At 44.4% G+C, this 23,334-nt stretch overlaps 1 protein-coding gene and 1 non-coding gene across 3 annotated transcripts in view; both read right to left on the reverse strand.

The window, feature by feature from the left end:
• The window catches only part of LOC119437191 (uncharacterized), a 135,774-nt gene extending 131,046 nt beyond the window's left edge, over positions 1-4,728 (reverse strand). Inside the window, exon 1 of one of the 2 annotated variants that reach the window (XM_037704249.2) lies at positions 4,623-4,728. The gene's annotated coding sequence lies outside the window, so the exon portion shown is untranslated. Of the gene's footprint in view, positions 1-716; positions 862-4,622 lie in introns of those variants that run through there. The other variant, XM_049660352.1, reaches the window with a different exon arrangement.
• Positions 4,729-17,717: 12,989 nt separating this feature from the next.
• Positions 17,718-17,857, reverse strand: LOC119437954 (U4 spliceosomal RNA). The gene has a single exon (XR_007465379.1). It is a non-coding gene; the product is annotated as a U4 spliceosomal RNA (small nuclear RNA).
• Between the last annotated feature and the right edge of the window lie 5,477 nt (positions 17,858-23,334).

Genomic DNA, 23,334 nt, shown 5'->3' on the forward strand with positions numbered 1-23,334 from the left:
GGGAGTTCTGGAAGCTTTGCATTTAGCTGGTGCCAGTACAGAGCAAAGCTGAATAAGAGTCTAGGGAGGACAGAGCACTGCTATAATGTTTGCTTGACTCCCTCTACAGAGGCACCCTTGCCACCACGAAGGCTCTATTTCAGTGCTTAGTAAGGACGAGGACAAAGAAGGAGACGTACGAACACACATGCGCATGTGTGTTTCTAGCGCATGTGTGTTCATACGTCTCCTTCTTTGTCCTCGTCCTTACTAAGTGCTGAAATACAGCCTTCATGATGAACCAACAAGCCCATCTTGCCACTCTGCTTGCCACCACCTATGATCTCATACGTAGTGTGTGTTGAGGGCATGCAAAGTGTCCTCACACTTTCTTTGGAGAACAAACCTGAAATGAATTTACAGAAGCACTGACAGGTTTTGCCTTATCTGCAGATGTATAATTAATAGGTCGTGCAACTGACCAGTGGAGGGGGGGGGGTATTCTGCAAGTGTCCACCTAGTGTGTCCATTTCGTTTCCTGCTGCTAAAGTGCCGATTGGCTGGGGGCGCCTGCCTTCTTTTCATACTTACCACAGCCCAGCCAATCAGAACTTCAGCAGCAGGCAAAATAGACATGTCCACTAGGTGAACACTTACAGAATACCCCCCCCTCCCCCCGCTTAAGGTGTAAAGCCTCTACAACCGTAAGTTATGAAGTTGATGAAATGAAAATGTACCTTTGCCTGAAAATAAATAGGCCTGGCTAAATGGACCACAGGCACCTGACCAGCTGCTTCATAATATGTTGGTTACCGGGTGAAAATTGTGCTTTGATACATTCTATCTTATGATCAGCGCTGGTGCAGCTTGAGACATTGTGTACATTCCTAGGTACCACTCTGTCACATGCGTGCCATTTGCTTCAAGCAGCCCTGCTTCAGAAACCCTGCAAAGAGAAACCAAAAAAGAAAAGAAAAAAAAGCTGCTAATTTTGTGCTTGGGTGAGGACGTTTCAAACGCATTGGAAAACTATCACTGGGAAACCATCAGAGATGTTGTCATCTTTACTGTAACAAATACAAGGAGGATTAAATTCTAGGGTTTTACGAGCCAAAACCATGATACGATTATGAGGCATGCCATAGTGGGGGACTCCGGCTTAATTGTACCCACCTGTGGTTCTTTGACGTGCACCCAATGCACAGTACACGGGCACTTTAGCATTACGAGGATTACATGTTTTGTTGGAGGTGTGGTGGTTACCACTGTGATGTGATTTTTGCATATTATCCCTACTGGGAGGAATATTCCCTCAGTGATATAAACTAATGCCAGTCTGTTTGATGCCACATCATCCAGAGAGAGCATGCTTTTTGTTTAGGTACTATTCTAGCAACTTGCAATGGCTCATACTAAATTATTAAATGCTCTTATTCAGTGTAAAGAAAACAGTTCAGAATCAAAAGGGACAGCCTATAATCATGACCAGGTTTACAGCACTAGCACATAAGTGCTGCCTTGCAAGTAAAGACAAGTGAGATGGTGAAATAGTTGGAGTAAAAGCAAACTATTCAAATGCTTCAAGAGGCACTTATTTACACCCACAGCAAACACTGCAAATCTGCAGTTTTTCACAACAGCCAACATTCCAGAGTTCAATCAAGTAGCAAACACATGGTGCATTGTCCAGAAGCGTGATATCACAAAGAAGACTGGTAAAACGTGATGCATTTTACAGGAGTAAATTATAAAATAACACTTCAGCCCAGCCAATTAATTAGTTTTCTTGCTACTTCTGCAAAAAATAAAAGGATGCAATTCCTAGGGCTTACACCTAGAGCACGTCAGTCATTGGCATGTGCCTCAACACCACCACATGTTCCCTTTTACTTTTTTTATAAACCAAGAAAAATTAAGAAAGCCTGTAGTGTTTACCACTGGTGACTGGGGTAACTGCTCACTCTCTTCCATTTTTAACAATGGTCTGCATGGGTGGAAACACTGCATTTCAACATAGAATGTGCCACATTGCTGGCTTACAGGGCTAGGAGAAATTGTAAAGAAAATGTGATTGGCTGAGCCTATAAACATGCGAGACTGACTGCTCTTGGTTTAGAAGCATGAACAAGGGAGGCCACAGCACCTCGCATTAAGACATCATAATATAAAATTCCAGAAAAAAATTAAAATCTGAAGACTTGCATGCAGACCATTCCTTAAATTGTTTCTTATCTGGCAGGGCAGCAGGGTATCCATAATATCAACAAGCACCAAAAAAAAATTTACAAATAATTCCACTTGCAGCATTTACACATACTGCTTGTTCAAAATCTCACAATGAGTTCATTTAACAGAGATTTACGCATGCTTTCTAGGATTTTTTTTTCCTTATCAACATTACCACTATAGCCCTTATAATTATTCAATAACCATTTGGCACACCTCACATCTACTCTCTTCACATCAAGCTGCAACAGACAACATTCACAGCTACTTTCAAGATACTTTTGCCAGGTAAGAAATAATTTTTTTTTTAATTGGCCTGCCTGCAAGTCTTTTGAGTTCTTTTTCGGATATTTTATATTATGTTGTCATAATCCTTTTGCATTAAAATCTGCTATATAAAACTCACTGCGTCCCAGAATTAAAAAATGCCGCTAACACTAGGAATATTTACATCATCCAAGATTCGTTCCAATACTGTTATGTTCACAACATGCCACAGTAACATCTCAGTAACAGAGTAATAACATTGAGTTGCTGAACATATACATGAAAAAACGATTCTTTGTTCATGTACATATGTTCATTTGCTTCCTTGCATATGTAATGTTTTTTTTTTCTCTTTATTACATTTACTTTTTCTGGAAACATATACAATTCCACAAGTATGACCATATGTTTTAAATGTTTGCATGGTCAGGTTTAAAACACCACTCGTGTTTTATATTCTAGTACATCTAACAGTGTTAAAACATTGATGTTACTTTATCAAAATAAAGTATAAAAACCGAAGAAGCTGCTACTGCATGACAAAGTGAAATCAGAGTTAAATACTGATATGGCTCAGCACATGCGCGCGCACACACACACACACACACACACAAAAGACACCTAAAGAAATTGTTAAGCTTCACATCTCACATGCAGACAATGTCAAATATGCTATGTAGCATACTTGACAGTGTCTGTATTTCTTTTTGATGCGTGTACAAGCATAAAAAAAATAACATAGGGACTCCTTGTGTAGCTTGGCACACAATATTTCACATCATAATGCTAAACATAAAAATATACGGTATACAGATTAAGCTTTTAATCTTGCAGTTCCATCAATACTACAGCTTCATAAGTGAGGGCACAAAACACACAGACACAGCTGGAGAAGAATCTGACCATGCAATCCCAACCTAGGGCCAAAACGTAGGAACCTTCCGAGATGGGCGGGTTATACTATCCAAACCTGCCAGCAGCTTATAAAAGCAAAATTAGGAGTGCCGTACAGTAAACCAATGTTACATTTCGTGCAGGCAACATGTAGTCAGTTGACCAATATATGTACTACACAGCTCGCTGCTGAAAAGTGAATTACAAACCAATTCTTGGCGCTTTTGGGGATTTCATAACAATATCAATATATCTACAGTAACTACAACAGCTCTAAACAAGCATGGTCTTTCCGATTTTATTTTTATTGCTGCAAAGGCAACGTACACAAACGGAATTCGGACAGCTAGCACATACCGCAACCTTGAAGCCGTTCGAGGCTGCAAGTTCGCGGAGGTATGTACGTACAAGCAGTTTGTCAAGCAAAGTCAAAACAGTTTTATCATCGCACGATTGCAACGGAACCGAAAGCGATATATGCAACTCAAATTCCTCGCATTTCAGCGAAAATATATAATGACACCCGAATTATACGGCCAACCGTGCGGCTCAATAGAAGCCATTATTTTCTTCTCTCACTGAGCAAAGATCTCTGCATGAAGAGTCGACAAAGAAGTTTGTGTCGCGACTTTTCGTATGGCGTCTTAAAACTGCACAAAACGCGCACACCGAGGGTGCGACACAACAAACCCGACGAAACAGCTGCGTTCGCGCGCCTTGCCTTTAGATTTTTTTTTTTTTTTCTTCACAGAGAGAGGACGAAGCGGCACCGCACTTCCAAATCCGGCACTCTCAGCGTCATGGCCTTGTTTGGAAATAGCTGCGAAAAAGGATGCGGAGGATATTTCCTCCCTGGCCAGGCGCGAGAGGGGCGAGGCATCCGCCAAAGCACTGCAGCGAAGCCTACCCAACACCTCGGACACGCACGCAACGGAACGAACACGCCGCTTTCGCTTCCACGCAAGCGGGCGCGCTTGTTCACACAAACGCTCGCACACTCTCGAGACCTCGCTTGCCAAACGCTTGTCTAACACGAGCTTTGACTTCGCATTCAAACGAGTGAACGAAAGAGAGCGCTCTGCTTCGGGTATGACGGTTTGTCTCGGAGCCGTCAAAAGCTTGACAGCGCAGCAGCAAACACGACACAAAAACGGCGCGGCATTTTGAGCGGCGTCTCTACTCGCGCAGGCGTCTCCGCGCTTTTCCGTATATCCGGCCCTGTCCATAGGCGAACAGCTAAAGTAGCGGTACGTCACCTTTCCGGCCGTTGATGATGTGCGGCTCGTCGAAGACTTAGCATCCAACAAATGCACCCATTGTGAGGCCAGCCAGCCTTCCAGACCACACCATACCACACTTCGCGAGGGAAAGCTGCCGCTAGAAACAAGTGAGGGAGAGACGCGTTTCTACCTTAGCGCCATCTTCCAGCAACGAGGGTAAATAATACCTAGCGCGCAATTTTCGGTTTTGCCTGCTGCTGATCATACGAGAAAAAGACAAGGCAATATGCGAGAAAGTTGAACAAGGCCGGGAGAGGTCGAGTACTTCGAGCTGGCTTGTTGGTGAGCTAGCAGGTTCTGGATCGCTGAAGCTTTAGCTCGGGCCCAACTCCGACGCGGCCTATTCAAATACATGTAAAACGCAAAAACGCTTTTCTGAGATAACCCCTGGACCGATCTTAATCAAATTTGTTGCATTTGAGAGAGAAAGTTAAATTCTAGTGACTGTTGCAAGCGGAATTTCAATTTATGGTCTGAATTTTTTTTAAATAAGTTTCAAATATTTGAAAGTTCGGAAAAAAATAGAAGCCCGAAGTTTACAAGTTAACAGCTCTGCATAAAGAACCGATATCGTGGTTCTGTAATTATTATTATTATTATTATTATTATTATTATTATTATTATTATTATTATTATTATTATTGTTGTTGTTGTTGTTGTTGTTGTTGTTGTTGTTGTTCTTGTTGTTGTTGTTGTTGTTGTTGTTGTTGTTGTTGTTGTTGTTGTTGTTGTTGTTGTTGTTGTTGTTGTTGTTGTTGTTGTTGTTGTTGTTTGATTTGAAAACACACGGGAAAGGGTAAGCGAGGAGCAATGGCTGGCAACTGCCACCGGAAAGGGCACAACGCCTGTGTACTCTTCAGAAAGGAGGAGACAGAAACATAGAAATGGAAGATAGGAAGAAGGGGAGGAAAGAGGAAAGAAAGAGCGAGATGACAAATCTCAAAGAATAAAGTAGAACACACAGTACAGGTCACACACAGTAGGGCCGGTCACAGCAGGTGCACTGCAGGTCACACTACTAAAAAACGTTAAATTGAAGAAACAGTCTCTAAGTTACAAACGTGAACTTAAGTTAGTTAATTCCAGAAAAGTAAGGAGAGCGCGATGAGCTTAATCGCGTCCAGATGCACAACCACTGGGGTACAAACATTCGTCTAGGGTGGTACACCGCAGGCCATGCAAGGAGATGATAGTCCCTCACTATAGTGACATGCGCTGTGCACTGAAAGCGAGACACTCCAATATCAGGTGCTGAAGTGTCTCGCAGCAACCGCAAGACGTATACACGATGGACTGGTCACACGTCCTTGTCTGTATAAATGTTCGCACACGTTCGGGTGTCGTGCATACATCTAATGAATGCATGCGCCGTCCGCATCCAGACAAAAATTAAAAATGAAAGATTAGAACAGAACTAAATCAGCGAGGAAAAGTAGACAATGATAAAAAGAAGCAAAAATTGCAAAGCAGTGCGTGCCTGCATAAGGTCAAGTAGCGAGTTTATATTTAGAGGGTATGAAGCTTAAGGGTGTGGGTTATAATTACGGGCTAAGCGAAAATTTACAAGTTTTCGTTTTCTGCCTCTTAATTATATGAAACGCTTACAAAATTTCCCCAATACCCTGAGAGAATCAAATTAGAGGCTACGTTATGGGTGATGTGCATCGAAAGTCTGAAGCGGATAGGTTAATTATTGGCTTTTGCAGATAATTATTAAATGCTCGTTTTATAGTACCTCTTTAGGGCATAATACGAAGCGCGCAATTTGTCTGCCCGGTTTCCTGAGAGAACTAAACGTGTCACCGAGATTCAATTTGCATGGGGACGAATGGCGCGCTTCGTATATTACGCCCTAAAGAGGTATGAAAACGAGCATTTAATAATTGAGGGAATATATATATATATATATATATATATATATATATGGTGGGTGATGTACAATCGAAGTCGAAACTGTCTAGGCTGACTATAGCCTTTCCAGAAAATTACCTATAAAACGCTACAGAACGTTATAAGTGTGTTTTACGAACTCCGGAGAATTCAGATTGCAGTCGGGTAACTATAATTACCACGTGTAGTTCCGATTTAATGAAAATAGTGGGAACGGTATGGCCGTTGTGCGTCCAAAGCTTAACGATTGTGGGTGTATTACGACATTTGCAGTAAATTGTTTATGCAAGTGCACGAGAGCGCTACATATGCATTATGTTTCCCATCATATCCTAGGATAACTGTATGTGATACCGAGTTTACATACATGGAAACGGGTTAGGGAGGGCATGTTATGTTACCATGGGGGGCATATTATATGCGTAATGGGTTGCGCGAAAGTTTAATGTTTAATGTCCCTGGGTTAGATAATGGATTTGCAGACAATGACTGTTTCTCCCTTCTTGGAGTGTTATAACAAGTGCGTAGACTCTTTGAGCTCTGTCCTCGGAATAATGAGAGTTGCATCGACTGCACAATATATTTGATGGAAAAGGGAGGGGCACGCTATGCTGTATGTGCGTGCAAAGTTTTATGTATGTGGGATAATTACGCCATCATACCAGCGTTATATGCATGTTCTACGTGTTCTGAGAGAACGACGACGTGACATGACACCGAGTTTAAGTTTGCAAGAAATTGAGTGCATGTACAAATGAGTCATATGCGGGCGTAGCTTCAATATATGTGGTTTAATTACAGACAGAATTATTACTGCAACTGCTCGAAAGCAGCAACTTAATTCGCTGAAAATTGGGCTGCGATTCTGCAATGTCGCACAAATACGTATGCTGTGCTTTATTATTATTATTATTATTATTATTATTATTATTATTATTATTATTATTATTATTAAGCAGGTTTAAGAGGATTATTAACACGGTTTAAGTTTCTGGGGCTCTCTACCGCACAGAAATGTCTCGTTCGACGCATGCATTGGACACGCAGAACATGGCCGCGTCAGCATATATTGACCCTTTTCGCGGCGCTCCCGTGGGCGCTGCCATGTTTGATCACGTGGTGACGCGTCCATTGCTTGCCTCAACTGCCTCCGTTGCCTCCTTGTTTACAATGCAAGTGTATGACGCCGGCGCGGCTTAGAAAACCTCTGTTTTCGGAGATATCCTAGAGTGCGACTTGGTGGACGACCCGAAGCTTTGATCACAGCTTCAGAGAACATGCAAAAGCGCTTTCAGAGCTGATTAAGCTATGTTCAAACGGCGCAAGCAGCGTATATGGTGCTTGTTCTAAAAGCGGGGCTAAATATGTATTCCAAGCTATCCAAACATTCCGCTCATGAATACAGTCAGGATTAGTGTGTTTTGCTCTTTCTTCTTTATTCGGCACGTATTTTGAAGCAGTGGCTTGTCAGTTTCTGACTCAGTGAAGTTCCTCGGGGCGGCTACTATATGATTATTTTCTGCCTAATCGCTCGCGGGTGTGCTCAGTTCCGATAGATTTGTTCTTGCTGCGCACAAGGCTTGAAACGTATAGCTGTTTTGTACATTGTAATACCTTGTAGCAAATATATATATTACAGCTATAGTAACTTGCTTACTCTTGTGGACCGTCGCGAAACATTCAGCTTCATTGGTGTAGTCCGTCATTTATTGTGCGTATACAGTGCGCATATATTCAAGTGTGCGCCCATTCACTTATTCTTGATACGTCGGCGATAGAGTGGGCGTAAGTTTTCCTGCCATTTGGGACAGATGTGTATAGATAACGTGCGCGAAACTTACTATGACAGGAAGCGCGCTACTCCATTTGTCATTGTTTAACGAGTGGTACTCACCCTTGCCGACGTTCTGGGGATGAAGCCCTTTCTTTGAAGGTTAGCGATATGGGCAAATTTCTGTATCCTCGAGGAAAGCCGTACATCTCGAAGTGCCGGTAACACGCTCGGACACTTGCAGCAGCGGTCCGCGAACTTGGCCACATAGATTCATTCCATTCCTTAAGATGCCAGTCACTATTTTTGCAGCCAACTACTGCACACGTCTTCAATCCGCATGATTCAATCTAGCATGATTGGAGCACAGTGTGTTAGCGAAAACTCGGTTGCATTTCCGACAGCTGATCGCACAGAAGCAAGGTCAGAAGCGGGAATGGTTTCGTATTCGTGCGCGGTCGGTGAGGAGACGTATGGCACGCCGCCGTGAGCGCCATCTCGTCTCTCTAAAACAAACTGCTCCGCGAAAAGGGTCAATACAATGTTACTTTTCGATTCTCAGGAAAATAAAAACCACAACAACAACAGAACACAGGTTTGTTGAAAGATATTCATATAGTGTGTAAGCAGACTGCACACAAGTTATCTTTTTGAATATACATTTTCTAACACCGCATCAGGGAACAGTCTAATCATGCGTTACTGTCTATACTGTGTGTTTTTTCACGGACAACTTCAAGTACCTTTCTTAATATCTGGAACTGTGCGTGTTTATGCGTGTTTGTACATGTTAGTGCGTGTTCTTGTACTATCTTCTGTACGTGACTCCATGGATTGGTGGGCAGAACTTTGTAAGTGTTCGTGCTGTTCGCATGTATTCAGTGTTCCTTGTCGCTTTCGGTTTATTTGTCGTGAAAAGAGGCGTATCCGGTGCAACTTAACCTAGAGCTATATTTTTTTTACGCTTTGCCGAGATTCGAAGTTACCGCATATGCTACATTTCGAGACATATACAGTAACACTACAAAGTTTGAATTTGTAGCGCCATCTATACGACGCATGTTCGTTGAACTCAAAGTCGCCTGCATCATCGCCAAGAAAAAAAAATGCTCTACCCGATACAGCAATACAACAATACAGCATTACCCTACAAGAAATAACACGAACTTGCGGAAACAAATATTAGACTGAGAAAAAAAGCGGTAATTATTACATTTACGAAGACTAACGCGCGCGTCGTCACCTTTTTTTTTCCGCACGTAAACGTTCATCAGCAAAGCGCCTGGACAGTGAAATTTATTTCGTAGTGTTGTGCGGAGGCACGCGGCAAGATTTCTCACAGCACACATTTCTCGGTCTCCAAAGAGTATAATAAGCGAAGCCCAATTTGAAATTTAAGCTTGATGCAGAACCCGATCTCTGATGCCACGGCTTCCTCTGCTTTCTTTTTTTATGGTCTTTGCGCTCTTGCCAGCCATGCAGAACCTCGTCAGCTTGGCCAGCTGTCGAGATTCGAGGCATCGACGATGCGTATCTCAGTAAAATAATCTGCCAACTTTAGGCTTGATTGAAGGCGCGGACAAGTATGAATGGTCCACTGAGATAAATTTATCGTCACGTTCCTCCTGCGTCGAACAACCACGATCAATCTGTGTCGCATAAAGCGAAAATGATAAACCGAAAGCTATTTTTGCAGCTTTCAAGTATGTCAGGCAGCCACCGTCGCTTTATTTCTTAGCCACTTTTCTGGTGGGACCATTTCGAATACCGTTTATCAAGAGGCTCGACAATAAATACAACCACACGAAATGAAAATGTTCACCAAGGAATTTATTACACATCATCTTCAGGTGTACTTTATCCCAACGCAACCCTCGTGGTATATTCCTCGATGAGCTAGCCACCAGTAAAACCCAGTTGTAGTGAACCTTATAATAATCAGAAATGTTCAACAGTAGCATGGTCTTGTCTATATTCCTTTTTCGCATCCATTCATGGCGGCTTAAGGCTGGGTATTTCGTGTAACAAATAATCAGCGACTTTCGAACGGTAATTATTCGAAGAATGGGCTTCAAGCAGACGTAGTACAGCTTTCTGTTGCTCAAAACGTGAAACATAAAAGTGTTTTTCCGAGCGAGAAACAAGCCCGCGAATACACGCAAAATTGCCGCGCGACTGGCTGCTCTGCTCGAGGCACTTAGCGTGTATTTGCTGGCTTCTTTCACGCTCGGAAAAGCACTTTTATGTTGCACGTTTTGAGCAACAGAAAGCTGTATCAGGAGTTTTCATGTTGCTCTACAATTTTGTCATTGACACTTAGATAATTATAAGACAGTACGTCTCGAGTTAGATAATAAACTACAATTACCTAATTAAATCTCAGTAACGAAAAAAAAATTACCGGCGGCTACTTCACTGCACTGGCAACAATATGCACTAGGTTTTCTTAGAGGACGACACCTGGAAGCAGAACGAAGTAAATATATATATATATATATATATATATATATATATATATATATAAAGAACGATGATTCGGATTTATCCGATAAACTAAGAATTTCGGGCCCTTATGTTCACGCGTCAACCGTGCCGTGACTGAACACTCGGGGAAAAGAATTTGAAGGAAGCTTCTCGAACAACTCGCTCACCAAGCTGAGGTTTCTAAAGAAATATTTAAGCGAACTGATCTCAATAATTAAGAAAGGAGAATCTGACTCTATTTATTATTATTATTATTATTATTATTATTATTATTATTATTACTCATTTTTTTATTGCATGGTGCGCGTGTAGGCACCGCTAAGTTTATGGAATACCACATCTGCGGCAATGTTTGCATGAATTTCAACTGCATGCTTGATATGGTAGACGAGGAATACGGCTGCGAAATCGTTAGCAGATTCTGATAGTGCGACGTTGCTGCTGCGGAAAAGTCTGTGTAGCGCTCAAAACTCCGTACAAAATGACCATGCATCTCAACATAATACACTACAGCGGAGTGGTTAGCGTGTCATGCTGCCACAGAGCCACGTGTTCGAATCGCAAAGGTGATGGCGGTGGCGGACGACGTTTGACGCAATCGCTATATATGGCGACGTCGTATCTGAAGTGAATGGGCTCATATAGACTCAACGAACCCCTGAAACTCATTTTCCTCTAAAAGCGTCCTCTTTACTGAACCATCGAGTGTTACAGGTCACGCGATCTGAAATCTGAACCGAAATGGGGAAGACTCGGGGCAGCCCGGCGGGTTCGCTTTGGGACATGCACGCGCGTTCGCCATTGCCAGCACTTCTAATACACGTCAGCGTTGTGACCGCGAGTGCTTACGGTTGTTCACTCAGTGACAGCTATAGCACGCGTGAAAGCATTCAAACTTCCTGTCCACAACTTCCTCAAGCACTCGCGCAAGCACAGACACTTTCCTGTGCGTCTTATATTCGTTAAAATTAAATTCTACGGTTTTACGTGCCAAAAACACAATGTGATTATGAGGCACACCGTATAGTTGGGGACTGCGGATTAATTTCGCGACCACCTGTCTTTTTTTCCTTTTTTTTCATTTCGTCCACATCGAAGTGCGGCCGGGATTTGATCCCACGCCCTCAGGCTTAGCAGCGCTATACGCCCCATAGATAGGGTGTCCCAACTATTATGCAAGATTTAAAAATACGCAAATGCCACGTAGCTGGACAGTACCAAGGTAATAGAGAGTTTTAGATTAGGGGGACGCAAGCGTTCGGGCCCGCTAGCGCTAGGGGCCATGTACTGCGCATGCGCAGCCTCCTCTGCGCATGCGCAGTACTGTATCCCCTAGCACTAGGGGGCCCCAACGCTTGCGCCCCACTTATCTAAAACTCTCTAATGTTGTTTGCCATCGCTTGGAGAAACTCAGATTATTATTTTCTTGCATTACGCCTAATTACATAACTGGTCTTAATTAACCAACTTCTGAAACATTATAGTTAGATGAAAAATGTCAATGAGAAAATTGTAGAGCAACATGAATAACTGCCGATACAGCTTTCTGTTGCTCAATACGTGCTGCACAAAAGTGTTTTTCCGAGCGTGAAAGAAGCCCTCGAATACACGCAAAATTGCCGCGTGACTGGCCGCTCGAGGCACTTTGCGTGTATTCGAGGCACTTTGCGTGACGAACACTGGAGCCCCGCCCAAACACCAGAATAAACTGCGTGCCGCGAACGACTTTCCAATTTCAAACAATGCCACGTCAAGAATGAAAGGAAAGGAACATCGCGTAACGGCACGAAACCACTGGCGTCGCAGCCTGCCGCCGAACAGTGAAGTTATCGGAAAGATGCGTAAGTAATAAACAAAATATTTATTGAAGCGCTCAATACATAGCATATGCACTCCACTCGGGAGTGCATATGATATGTATATGTCCTACCGTCCTATCTGCACCCAAACGTCCTATCTCGGGACGTTTGGGTGCAGCGCCAGCTGCATGCGGCATCCAGCGCACCATGGATATATTCGTTGATTCTAGCTATATTCTAGTTCACTATAATTCTAGCGTTAAGATCTCTTTGTGAATACGGGCTCAAATTTTGCATGACCTTGACCCAGGTATACTTTACGTACTTGCGGTTCCACGTCTGAGACCGTGGCCTGCTCTGAATTCATTTTACATCCGCTGTCCCTCTTGACAGCGTTGCCAGCTGTCAGCCACTTGGCCGGCCGAGACGCCGACGAGGAGCTGCTTGAAGCCTACCTCGATTTGATCCGTCTTCCTGTGCGTGCTTCATTATACTAATGTCGCCTATTTTCTTAACGTTTGACCGATTAGAGAATTAAAAAAAAACATAATTGGAAACCTTTTGTGCAGGCAATAATTGAACCACATGCAAAGATCCTTGAAAGCAAAATTGATTTTGAATTGTTTCCCAGACACGCAAACCACGATTTCTTCAATGCCCCAGGCACTGCGCCTAGTAATTTCTTTATCTTCATTGGGCAGCCAAGGCGAAGCTAAGTGTGTGGAATTACTCAAAAGTCCGTATCTGCAGTGGGCAGTTCCACTTTTGAAAACATTTTGCAAAGGCTGAGCCAGCTGGAGGAACGTTTTGAACACTTTTTGGCGCATAAAAATTGTGGTTGTGGATCACACCTTAAATTTGGAACACCGAAAGAAGACATTTCTCGAACAGCAAATGCTTGTCGTCGTCTTCCACTTGACTCGCCTGCCTCTATACTGCTCGACGACGAACGACTACTACGGGCGTGGTGGCGCCGTTTCCCGCCAGTCTTGGCGGTCGCGCTTTCCCCCCTTTTCTCCGAGGCGGTGGTGGATTCTCCTCGGCGGCTAGCGTTGCGCTTGTGGCCACCGCGGCCGCTGCGGCACGAGCGCTTGGATCTGCCGCGGCTCTTTCCCCTCTTGGCATGGTGGCTGCTGCTGCCGGGGGAGTGACTACGCGAGCGGTGCCGACGCTTGGCAGCCTTGGCAGCGGCCGAGGTAGCGTCGCTCGGGGAGGAGCTCGGTGATCATGCCTTGCGGCTCACCCCTGGCGCCTTCCGTGAACGTCGATCCCTTGCTGGTGGACGGGACGTTCACATCGGCCTCGGGTTGCGGTTCATTTGGTGCCTTTCTCACCTTGGCAGAAGCCCTGGTGGCGATGGCTTTCGGCGCTGCCGGCTTCGCTGACCGCTGATGGAATTTTTAGAAATCGCCTGTGGATAGGTCCTCCTATCGAAACGTTGGCCAGCATTTCTGAGGCACCTTATCCCTGTTTATAATCCTTATTCCCCGTGGCAGGTAGTGCAATTCTTATCGCTGAGCTGGGTTATTCGATGAGGCGGACATTAGTAGCGCGAGAAATCGAAACACATATTCAACTAATAAACGAAAAATGACCAATTACCTTCTTAGTTAATTACTTTACGACATAGATTGTCATTTACGAATTGTAGCCGGTGAGCTCGTCAGGCGTATCCACTTGGAATTAATTTCCAGAGTGACACCAGTTTGGAGATACGCGCCATCAAACTCGCCATAAAAATGCACTGTTGTTCCACTTACTTTTTTTACCAAAATGCTGGTTTATACATTGAAACACAAACGTAACTGGAACGCCCATGTATTTCGTCCCACACTTTGGGAAATGATATCTCGAAACTGGTGTCACTCTGGAAATTCATTTCAAGTGGATCTCGTTTTGCAAACTCACCGGCTACAATTCGTAAATGACAATCTGTGTCGTAAAGCAATTAACTAAGAAGTTAATTAGTGAATTTTTCTTAATTATTTGAATATGTGTTTCGATTTCTCATGCTACTAATGTCCGCCTCTTCGAATAACCCACTTGAACAATAAGAATTAGGCTACCTGCGACAGGCGATTTTTAAAAATTCTGAAAAACTTAATTTTGAACACCCGGTATATATGGTGGACGGCTGCCGTCTTCTCGAGCAAACTTGGCAAGGCCGCCACCAGGGCGCGTCCGTCGGCCGGCGCGCTCTACGCGCATAGAGTACATTACTAGCGAAAGTACAATGGTGGAAAAAAGCTATAGGGAGCGCGCATCATTGTTTATCGCCACAGGCCAAGCGGCGCTCTGCATCAGTCCCGCCCTTCTGTCATATATACATGTATATAGCGCGCTTGAAATGACCCCGCGAGGGACAAAGGCTTCAGACCCAAGGAATCCCGACAAACAGTGATTACGGTCCCTATACAGTGCTGGGCGGAACACGAGCTCCAGTCCTGCAGGGCCCAATTCACAAAGGGTATCGTTCGTGAGGGCAGTTCGTCGTTGACTGGCCGCTTTTTGCTAATAATAGTTCCATATTTAACGCGACAGCGTTTAGAGCCCCGTGTCGCAGAAAATCGGGTGTCGGCATCCGCCGCCGCCGGCGGTGTCCACCAAAAAAAAAGTCATCCCCAACCACAACCACGCAGGCCGACCCTCCGCGTGGCGCACAGGCGTTACTGAACTAATTGAATTTATCAAACTAAAATGCGTCAGAAAATTCGCTCAGTCCCACTTACACACAGCCTACAGACATGACTGCGTCGGATTGTAATTTGAATATACAAAAAAATAATTTGAATACACGAAAAAAACATAATTCTGTTACGGGGAAACTCAAACATAAACCCCTTCTTCCTTGCTTACTGGGTTATGAACCATTTATGAGTCACTGCTTGTAACCCTTGCCTTACGGAGGTATGAGCCATTGATCTTCCCTGCACTGCCGCCGGGATAGGCCCACCATTGCTTTATTAGGACCCCTTGTCGCAGAAAATACGGTGTCGGTGTCGGCTTCAACAGGGCCGGATAACGCTATCGCGTGCCACTCTTAAAATCGAAGCTTAAGCTTCCTGAAAGTTTTTATGACGATTGGCTGGCTCCTGTTCTTACGAATAGTTCCAACGTAAGAACTCTATTATTACTGGCCCTGAGCCCTTAATTATAAAAAGCTTATATGCTAAAATTGTTCGAAATAACAAATTCCAGCCGATATTGATGTTCGACATATCATAAGCGAATGCGGCTGGCCAATGGCAAACAGCAGTTACGAACAAAAACCTTTGTGGATTTGGCCTCCGATTCGGGAACTATAAAAACTGACCAATGCATGGTGCAAATAAATTTATGTAGCTTTTGTCAGCCAAGCAAACCTGCTGAGGGCACTCAACGCACTAAGCGCGCGTAGGCCACCGGATAAAATCAAAGTTGAACATTCGGCAGATATCTGGTGGTTGGAAACAACTTAATTAAAAAGCAAACTCCAATCAAAATTTATTTTAATTTCAAAAAGGCGAAGTATCGCCCGAAAGGCGAATAATCGAATGCGATAGCAAATTAGTGGACAGCTATACGAAGTATGGATAGTAGTGTTATCAGCTCTATAAACTTGTAAACGTAGGCATACTAACTAAATTAACAAGCATGCTGCCACGCACGCACAAGCAAACATGAACACGTCTCACTCGATGACCGCGGAAACGCGCTGTCAAAACGCTGGAGTGAGTCAGCGCAGCAGCAGCAGCAGCGGGTGAATTGACCTTCGTGCTGCGTCTCGCATCAACGCGAACTAAGCCGCGAAAACACAGGGAGGATGGACTCTGCCCCCGCCGCAGATGGCTTTCAAGATGCAGCCGTGTGGGCCGGCGTTCGCGGAGCAGAACACGCCTCCCCCCACCCCCACTGAGCTTTCCGGTCCGGCGGGAGTGCGCGGCCGCAGTAAAGCGCAACCCCTCCGCCTCCCTACCCTCGCTCCGGAGTGTTGGGCACGAATGGAAGACTGCGCGCTTCCTTCCCGCTTCGCGCCCTTGCGTGCGCGAGCCGCGATTGCCGGCTCACCGTCGCATGCTTTCACTCGCACATACAGCCTACGGCGCGCGGCGACGATTTTATCGCCCTTGGACTTTATAGGGACCCTCACGGCGACGGCAGAAATCCGCTTGCAGTTATCCGCTTATAATTGCTATCGCAATAAAAAGAACACACTGCACTAATCTTAGACCTTAGGAAGGACGGTTATACAAAGCGACGGAACGATAATGAAAGGAAGGCGTCGGCTGTCGACCCACCCCAGCAACGGCGCCGTGTCTCGATGATAACTTACGTCCGGGGGCAGGAGTTGCCGCGAGGAGCATCAGTTGGCGTCGCTCACAAGGCTCTCTCTACGGTCGGAAGCCTCCTCCCTCGTCCAAAAGACCGATGCCCTGTCGAAAAAGCGCAGGGCGTTGGGCCAGACTAAAAACTTCCCTGAAAGAATTCGTCAACATACGAATGACCTTCGCCTGCACCTAAACAGAGAATGCAGTGCTGTGGCAGAACACTGCGAGCTTTTTGATCATAAGATTAGCCTCGAAGGCGCCGTCGTCTTGGAGAGAGAAAACAACCACCGGCGGCGGCTTCTTTTGGAATCCTGGCACATCCAAAAGAAGCCGCCATGTCTTGTGAGTGGTGGCGCTGCCTAACACTCCCAGGGTGAGTTCTAGCACGGTCGCTTGATGAAACGCACGAGGTGCGGCCTGCCACGTCGCCCGAAACCGGTGTGAGGCGCATTGTTGTCCGCGTCACCGCAGCGGCGCCACTGCTCCGGGACAGGTGCGCGGGTGGGGGCGTTTCTTTGGCGGCGTCCCCATACTACGCGCAGCGGCCGCGCTTCGCGTTTACATTTTATTGACGCAAGAGTTGTGCTTTTTGTTTCCAAAATATAAAATAAAGTATCAACACTGCCTGCAAGGATATAAATATGAGTCGGTATTGGGCCGCTAATAGGCTCACATAGGCCAGGACGGCACACTTCTGCCGCTGGTTTCGAGCCTTATGACCATCGTTCAAGAGAACTGGCGAGTTCTTTATCGAGAGGCAGTAATGCTGATACAGTGGGCGCTTTTGTTGAGTGTGCTTATTTACTAGCCTCGCTTAACGTGCTTGTTTGCTGGTTAAAAAAAAAAAACTTCTTACAAATGCCTGCATAATGACATAGGTTTCTATAACTATGTTCAACTAGCAATAGTCGCCCCTCAGTTATCACTTCATTGCGTGCGACACCGCCTCTGCGCAAAGCTATATATAACTATGTTCTGATAGATTTCGTTAGTTTCGCGTACCTTTCTAGAAAAATGGGGAAGATGGCAGTTTATAACGTGCGGATTGTACATTCAGCCACATTGCCGACGTGTAGCATATTTATGTAAAGACGATGCAGTGAAAAAAAGTTGTTCAGCGTGAACAGAGCAATTGCAGTGGAGAAAAGAAAAAAAGATCGAGGGAGGCTGTGGCAATTGCTATTTTCTTTATTTACACGATTTACTCCCCCGGTACAGGGTAGGCAACCGGAGATAATCTCTGGATAACCTCCCCGTCTTTCTTTTACCTTTCTCTCTCTCTCTCTCTCTCTTTATTTACACGATGTGAAGCCACGCAAAAGTGCATCGTTCAACAGCTTTAAAATCGTACTACCTTCCGTGACGGAGGCTTGTAGGCGAGTTTTAACCACTCCGCAGTTGCATTCAGGTCCCCAGTCCACTTCGCCTGTAGCGGCTGTAACAATTTGCTTAGAAATACCTTACGCAGTTCCTCGGTGTGACCGCCGGTGAAGTGAAGCGAACACACCAATTAAAAACGTGTCCCTCGGTTCCCAAATGCTTCCTTTGCCACTTGTCCCTGTCGCGAAATGTTTTTCAGCCATGCTTTACGGCGTTCTACGTCGCTCGGAAACTCAGGGTACCGGATTAATGCTTCTTTTCTTGCGTTAGTAACACACAGCGGCACGCAACTGTTGCGCGAGATAGTGCCACATGCAACCCGACAAGAACGTCGACACATTTATGCTACCACTTGTGCGCACAAAAGGCTTGCAAGCAAGACGCGAAATCTCTCCCGCGGTGCCTTCCCGGAGGGAGAGTAGTCCCGCAGCAGTAGCGCCAGCCCTAAAAAAGCGGCGACAAATGTCAACTTTCGCTTCACAGCTCCGCCCATACTTCGCCGCGCGACGTGGCAGGCCGCACCTCATGCGTTTCATCGAGCGGCCGTGAGTACACTATACTCGGGGTGCGTATTGCATTTTTACAGGGCAGCTGGGCCCTCGGACTGTGGCGCCGCCGCACGGGAGAACGTGAACCACGGCGGCGCCTCGGATCTGTTTGTGCCCCGGTGGCCGCGGTGCCGGGCGCCGACGCGAAACGGCAGTCGTTGAGATGTTGGGGAGCGCAGCGTAGCAACACCCCAAATAAAAAAAATTGAAGTGTCCATATTTATTTATTTATATACAATACCGACAGCGCCCTCTAGGGCATTATTGTAGGGGGGAACATCAGAAATAAATAACAAAACATATACTATAAGTTAGGCAAATGATGCAGCATATAAAGCATCTAAATACCTATGCACTATTTCAGTAAAAAGCAAAAACAAAAACTAATATACAGTAAATACTACTATACAGTACTAATATTCAGTAAAAAGCAAGAACAAAAACTAATATGCAAAGATGATCAAGCATGTCACGCACACACAAAAGAAGAACATCTAAATATAGCGATCTCGGCTAACATCGTTGGGAATAATCAACAAAAGGGATAAAACATACAAGGACAAGCAATATTGCACTCATATTAACACGTGGTTCTGTAAAGCCGTTAGACAGTATGTTGGAGGGGCAGTAGCAATTTGCGCAGGTAGACCGTTCCAGTCATGCACGGTTCGTGGAAAAAAGCTGTATTTGAATGCGTTTATTCGGCAACTGTATTCGTGTGCCGTTAGTGGGTGGTCAGTGCGGGCGGAAATGTAGCTGGGCTCCCTTATGTATTTCTCTTTTTGAATACCACTGTTATTGTTTAGAACATTATAAAAGAAAGAGAGTCTGATGTGTTTTCGCCTGTTTTCAAGTAACGGCCATCCCAACCCTTCGCGTAAACCAGAAGACCTCTTTTGAAAATTATAGTCGCCAGATACGAATCGGGCAGCCCGTTTTTGGACGCGCTCCAGTTCTTCAACGTTGAGCTTCGCATGCGGGTCCCAGGCGGCGCAAGCGTACTCGAGTATAGGACGAACACTTGAAATATATAAAGTTTCTTTTAGTTTAACGGGAGCATCCTTAAAGTTACGTCGGAGGAAGTTTAATGTGCGGCTGGCTTTCGCGGCGATATAGTTGAAGTGTGTATTCCAAGATAAATCAGTGGAAAAAAAGACTCCTAAGTACTTATAAGTTGAGACAGCAGATATTTCTGTGCTCCCAAGGAAGTAGTCTGCTTGAAGGAATTGTTTCTTTTTCGTAAACCGGATCAGATTACATTTCGAGAGATTCAGTGCCATATTCCATTTTTGGCACCAAGAGTACACGGAGTTGAGGTCATGCTGTAGTGTAATGTAGTGTAGTGCTGTAGTGCTTCCCATGAGGGAAGCACTTTTATCATGAAATCAACGCATTATTATTTATCACTAATAAAACTTTCAGCGTATATTGTAATTTGTCTTAATGTATTGTACTGTGTAATTTAACCGTAAAGGAATCTATGTATCTATATTTTCAGTTCGTGATGAATCTATGTGTATTACAAGTTGTAAAATATTAACCCTTTCTTGCTATGAATGAATTTTTGTTCGTCTGTCCTCAATGCTTTCCATGTATCAGGGAGGCTCGGGTTCCCCTCAAGTGACTAATGTCACTTTTATCCCGAGCCTGCCCTCATCCTTGAGATGAAAATAAACTGATTTGATTTGATTTGAACTGCATCTGTTTCAGAGGATATGGTGCGGTAGACACAGCAGTCGTCAGCGTAAAGTCGAACGGTACTTGAAATGTAGTCACTAAGATCGTTTATAAATATCAAAAAAAGAAGAGGGCCTAGAACCGACCCTTGCGGAACACCAGAGGTCACACCCACACTTACTGAACTAATACCGTCACAAACTACGCACTGTTTTCTTTCCATGAGGTACGCTTCAATCCAGGTTAGGAGTGTAGTAGGAATATTCAAAAGTGAAAGCTTCTGCAGAAATAGGTCGTGAGCAACTAAATCGAAAGCTTTCCGAAAATCTAGAAATATATACAATCTACCTGACCGGCAGAGTTTAAGGAAGCGGAAATATCATGGGTAAATTCTACAAGCTGTGTTTCACATGAGAAACCTGACCTAAATCCATGTTGTGTTGGACAGAAAAAATTATTGTTTTGTAGATGGCTGATTAACTGAGTATAGATGACATGTCCTAGTATTTTGCACGACACGCTCGTCAAAGATATAGGCCTATAGTTGCATGTTTTACCTCTATCACCACTCTTATGTACGGGAACAACATTGGCACTTTTCCAGTCATGAGGAAGTTCACCCCTCTCTAAAGATTTCTGAAACAGCACAACTAGATACGGGGCCACAGAAGCAGCACAAATTTTCAAAATGTAATTTGAAATGTTGTCGGGCCCCGGAGCAGATGTAAGTTTAACTTTCTGTAATAACAGCATAATTCCCCGTTCAGAAATTTCTGTATCATCCATTCTTGTCAGGTTGCTTGAAGTTTGGAAGGGAGCGTGTCTTGTTTTTTGACTGGAATACACTGATTGGAAATAGAGATTGAAACAGTTCGCTTTTCCCCTTGAATCCTTGCCATAATCAACTCCATCTAGTATCTCAGGTAAAGTGACACCGGTGTTTCTGTTGCTTTTAACATATTTCCAGACTTCCTTCGGGTTTGTCTTTAATCTCGGCCCAAGTGTGCTTAAGTAAGCCATTTTTGCTTTGCGTATTTCCATGAATAGGTTTTTGGTTTGTTTTTTCATCTCCGAGTACAGATTTAGTGCCGGCGAATCACAGTATCTACGAAGGAGGTTTTTCCGTCGGTTGACCATCACTCGGAGCTGCCTATTCATCCAACGCTTATCGTCACGACGCTTAGGTGAAATGAAGCGGGACGGGATGAACGTGTGTGTCAGAGATAAGATTTTAGTTTTAAACAGGTTCCAGAAGGAATCAACATTTATAGACGGTCCGTGTGAAAGAAACTCAGGAAAAAAACGCATCAAGTTCCGATGATAACGACGCATAATCCCCTTTTTCGTAAAAATAGACTTTACGGGGTTGCGTGTGCTACCGCTTCATAACTTTATATGATAATTTTGCTAGAACCACATCATGGTCGCTTATGCCTGGCAGTGTTATTACAGAGGTCACTAAGTTGGGGTTATTGCAAAAAAAAATTAGTCTAGCACATTAGCGCTGGTAGCGCCCAGTCTCGTAGGGGTTTCAACAAACTGGAATAATGAATGCGCATTGATCATTTCACGGAACGCAGTTGGTTGGTAAGACGACCATTCCACGCTAGGCATATTAAAGTCTCCGGCAAGGATAATGTATGTTGCGTGTAAAGTTAATAATGTGTTGCTAAGTTGAAAAAATGATACTGGACTGGTGGAACCGGGAGGCCTATAAAAAGAACCAACTGCTAGTGACGTACCATCGCCCAGCAGTACCCTACACCAGACAGCTTCACAGGAATCGCCGTCTATGTTAAGAGACACGCTTTTCAAACTGCTATGAACAAGGATGAATACACCACCACCACGCGCATTGCGATCCTTCCGGTATGTGGTATAGGATGAAGGAAATATTTCACTATCGGTCATGTTGCTGTCCAGCCATGACTCTGTTCCAATTACCACATGTGCATTTGTCATTTCTAAGAGGGAGAGGAACTGATCAGTTTTGTTTTTTAAACTGCGACAATTAATGACAACGCAAACAAGGCCACTTTTAGTAACAGTTTGTGGGTTAGCTGAAGGGCATGGTGATGGCTAATCGTCTACACATGTGATACAGTCTGTTTCAGTGTTGTACATGAAAGTTTTTTATCCAATTGTAGTTTATTAAAGCGCAGTTTCAGTTTTCCTCCGCGCTCTTTAGCAAACTGTATAAGCCTTTTTCTTTGTTCCCGAACATTGGGCGAATAGTCCTCGCTAATTGCCCAGTCTGTATCCTTTAGTTTTGCGGCATTTGAAAGGATTCGGTTCTTATCCTAAAAAGACAAGAATATCAACATCAGGGGCCTCTTCTTGTCGGGCGCATATCTGCCTAGTCTATGGGCTCTTTCAATGGTTGCAGCATCAACAGATATACTTAACTCCTCAGAACAAAATAAGATAATGTTTCTCTCAGACTGTTCCCATGATTCGTTTACATTGTCGAGGATGCCGTAGAAAATTAAGTTGTTTCTACGTGACTGGTTCTCCAAGTCATCGTGTGATGACTGTAGTGACGTGCACACGGCAGCAAGTTTTTCGGTAGTTTTCGATAATAGTTCTACCTCATGCGTTAGCGGGAGCACCAATGACACATTATCTTCAACGAGCTTGACTTCGTCGGTAAGTTTTTTAGCTTATCTTCGAGCGTCTTTTGTTGAAGCCGAATGGAACGTAGTTCTTCCATTATCACGGACTGCTGCTACTGTATTGTTGGTATTTTCATAATAATATCGAACATCTGCTTTTCCTGTTCCGGGGACAAAGGCCCCGGGTTTAGTTCTACGTCTCCCGCCAGCAAAAGCAATC

This window comes from Dermacentor silvarum, chromosome 1 (assembly GCF_013339745.2).
Source record: "Dermacentor silvarum isolate Dsil-2018 chromosome 1, BIME_Dsil_1.4, whole genome shotgun sequence".
In the NCBI taxonomy this organism is placed as follows: domain Eukaryota; kingdom Metazoa; phylum Arthropoda; class Arachnida; order Ixodida; family Ixodidae; genus Dermacentor; species Dermacentor silvarum.